At 32.2% G+C, this 4,120-nt stretch overlaps 1 protein-coding gene and 1 non-coding gene across 5 annotated transcripts in view; both read right to left on the bottom strand.

Annotated features, from left to right (window-relative positions):
• Positions 1 to 4,120, bottom strand: part of UBE2K (ubiquitin conjugating enzyme E2 K) — a 54,751-nt gene that overhangs the window by 35,532 nt on the left and 15,099 nt on the right. The window lies entirely within an intron of this gene.
• Positions 3,079 to 3,197, bottom strand: LOC112471537. Its single transcript, XR_003043343.1, has one exon. It is a non-coding gene; the product is annotated as a 5S ribosomal RNA (ribosomal RNA).

Genomic DNA, 4,120 nt, shown 5'->3' with positions numbered 1-4,120 from the left:
ATCTTAAAATTTGTATGAAACCATAAAAGACCCCAAATAACCACAGCAATCTTAAGAAAGGTGAAAGTTGGAGGCTACCTGGTATTAAACTATACTACAAGTCTATATCAAAAGATCATGGTACTGGCATAAAAACAGACATATAGATTAATGGAACAGCATAGAGAGCCCCCAAGTAAACCTACACCCATGTGGTCATTTAATCTATGACAAAGGAGGCAAAAATATAGAATGGGGTATAGGCAATCTAGTCAATAAATCGTGTTGGTAAAACTGGACAGATACATGCAAAAAAAAAAAAAAAAAAGGAAACTAGACCACTTTTTTTTACACCATACACAAAAATAAACTCAAAATAAAGACTTAAATATAAGACTCGAAATCATAAAACTTGTAGATGAAAACATAGGCAGTAAACTCAGATACTGCTCTCAGTAATATTTTTGGCGGGAGGGGGGACATGTCCCCTCAGGCAAGGGAAACAAAAGAAAAAATAAACAAATGGGACTATATCAAACTAAAACGTTTTGTACAGCAAAGGAAAGTAACAACAGAACAAAAAGACAACCTACCGATTGGGAGAAAGTATTCACCAATAATACATCCAGTAAGTGGTTAATATCCAAAATTCAAAGAACTCACATAACTCAACAACAACAACAAAACAAACAATACAATTAAAAAATAGGCAGAGGACCTGAATGGACATTTCTCCCAAGAGGATATAGAGATGGCCAACAGATATATGAAAAGTTGCTCGACGTAACTAATCATAAGAGATATGTAAAGTTAAACCACACTGAGATATCACCTTCCACCTGTCAGAATGACAATGATCAATTAATCAACAAACAAGTGTTGGCGAGAATGTGAAGAAAAGGGAACCCTCATGCAATGTTGGTGGGGTTGCAAATTGGTGCAGCCACTATGAAAGACAGTATTGAGTTTCCGTTAAAAAATTAAAAACAGAACTACCTTATGATCCAGCAATTCCACTTCTGATTATTTATCTGAAGAAATCCAAAACACTAATTCGAAAAGATATATGCACTCCTACATTCACTGCAGCATTATTTACAATAGCCAAGATACGGAAGAAACCTAAGTGTCCATCAATAGACAACTGGATAAAGAAGAGGTGGTACATATATACAATGGACTATTACTCAGCCATAAAAAAAAAAAAAAGAATGAAATCTTACCATCTGCAACAACATGGATAGATTAGAGGGTATTATGCTAAGTGAAATAAGTCAGGTAGAGAAAGACAGATACCATATAATTTCACTTATGTGTGGAATCTGAAAAACAAAATAAATGAACAAAAAGAAAACAAATTCATAGATATAGAGAACAAACTGATGGCTGCCAAACAGGAGGAGGGTCAGGGGGCTGGATGAAAAAGGTAAAGGGATTAAGGAGTACAAACTGGCAGTTACACAATAGTCATGGGAACGTAAATTACAGCATAGGGAATACAGTCAATAATACTATAATAACTATGTATGGTGCCAGGGCAGTAGACTTATTGGGGAGAGATCCCTTTTTTAAGTTATATAAATATAAAACCACTACGCTGGACATCTGAAACCTAAATAATATTGAATGCCAACTGTGAGAAATTTAAAAAATTAAAAAAATAACCTAACCCTAACCCAAAACCTAACCTAACCTCAAACCTAACTCAAAATCTAAACTTATACCTAACCTTCTCCATAACTGTCATCCTAACCCTAACCCCCTACCTAATCTCAACCCTATCCCTAATTTTAATCCTAACCCTGTATGTAACCATAACCTTAACCCTCGCTCTATATCTGAATGTTTCCATAACCCTAAACCTAACCCTACACTAAACCTAACCCTATATATAACCTCCACCCTAACTCTAACATAAACCTAAATATATACCTAAACTTAACACTAACACTAACCCAAAAGGTAACCCTAACTCTGTAACTTAAAATAAAAAAACTATAATACCTTGGCTTACCTCAGAAAAACTAACAAATACAAAAAGTTAATAAATATAATTTTAACCAGAGACCTCAACATATCTTAATAAAATGAAACAAATAACAAACAAATAACTTATTAGTTAATACAACAGAAAAGCTTGCAGGTACACTCTAACAGAACTTAAAAAGATAGCTCATCAAATATATACATTTTCTCCTGCATAAATTTGGAGTTCTTGAAGTGGCTCTATCCTCAGTGAAGCCCAAGTGAGAAAATTATCTCACTCTGTACAAAGAGGAGTAATGGAAACCAGGTTCTTTCTGACCTAACTTAAGGCAAATACTACCATTATTACTATCATTACTATGATAACCACAACTATGACAGTGACTACTGCCATAAAAAGTAACAAAGAGGTAAGAAAAATGAATATAAAACAGACCAGGCAATTTTTCTGAGCTTTACTGAGGTAAAACTGACAAATAAAACTGTATATATTTAAAATGAAAAAAATATATACACACACATTTTCACAAAATAACTGAGCATCTCCTAGGGGAACACAAATTAATTTGGTAAATAAAACTAGCAACATAGTCAACATATCCATATCACAGGATAATCAAGAAAAAAGGGGAAGTCAGTACACAGCCACTTAAAAATACGTAATTTGTTCAGAAATACCATAAATTATAAAATATTACAAAAATAAAAATTTATTTTGATATATTTTTAATTTTTATTAATCAAAATTAATGGCATTCTCATGTCAAAATCTAAATGACTATAAAACTCTTCCACTTACAAACTATATAGTTCGATGTCAAAGGGCTATTATTAGAAGTCTTTGTTTACAAGTCTTGTGATACTGCACAGGCTTTCCTTTACAGTAACTATCATCACACAGCTAAAATACAGTGTGGGTATACTATTGATTGCATTTAAGTTCTTAAACTGAAAGTTCCTATATTTTCTAAATATAGGACTGAGGGGAGGAAGGAAAGGGTGGATGGGTATCAAAAACTTTCAATGTATATTTTCTCTATTTGGAAAATTCTGACAGAGACTCTGCATCTCTAAGTAACTTAATTTTATTGTTTGTTTGTTTGTTTATTTTTATGCCTATAGCACCTGATATTCCTAGGTGGTCTCCCATCCAAGTACTAACCAGGCCCGACCCTGCTTAGCTTCCAAGATCAGACGAGATCGGGCACATTCAGGGTGGCATGGCTGTAGCCCTAAGTAATTTAAAACAACTTTTTTTATTTTCCAAATTCCTATATCACCTAAGAAAATTAAAGAAAGAATTTTAAAGGGTATAAAGAACTGGCAGAAAAAAAATAATAAAACAAGACCTAAGACAAAAAGAAAAATGGAACCAGTGACTCACTGAAATAAAACTGAAAATTCATGGGCTTGACAGATAAAATAGAGATTAAGTAACAGAAGGAAAAAGGAAACTAAAAATGACATAAACTGTACCCTGTACTTACTACCTCAATAACATCATAAGTAACAAATGAGATGTATTATATTAAATAAGGATTTTTTAAGACCAAACTGATAATTTTGAATGTAAACAGAACATTAAGACAGAAAGTGAAAAAATAATTTTTTAAAATACCTTTTAACAATCACTCTCTAAAAAACCACCTAGTTCTCAAACATATATATCCCAATTTACAAAGTACAATCACATACTGTTACAAAACAATAAAATGGATAGATAATCACAAACATATTTTATAAGACAAATATGGCTTTGATCCTCCAAACTTACTCAGGAAAATTCTGAACAAATACAAACTAGTTTTACTAAAAAGACAGTTGCTTTTTCTATTTGACTTTAAAAATAAAAGATTGCATTAATAGTAAGAATATAAAGAAATGGGCTGCCTTGTGCTGTACCAGTGCTACAGTAATTTACAATAACCATTCTAGAAGGCACTTTGATCATAAGAGTATGAAAAGTTCGGATACTCTGACCCAGTAACTTATTTCCGGGCATCTGTCTTAAGGAAATAAACTCAGATAAAAATTACTATGTAAAGACATTCCATTCAGTATATATAGTGGGGAAAAATAGAAACAACTTAGAAATGTTCAACAAAAAAAATGGTTTAATCAGGTAATACTAAATATTAATATATAAATTAAATAC

Source organism: Pteropus alecto, unplaced genomic scaffold, assembly GCF_000325575.1.
Source record: "Pteropus alecto unplaced genomic scaffold, ASM32557v1 scaffold57, whole genome shotgun sequence".
Lineage (NCBI taxonomy): Eukaryota > Metazoa > Chordata > Mammalia > Chiroptera > Pteropodidae > Pteropus > Pteropus alecto.
This window is presented reverse-complemented; position numbering and strand designations above follow the sequence as displayed.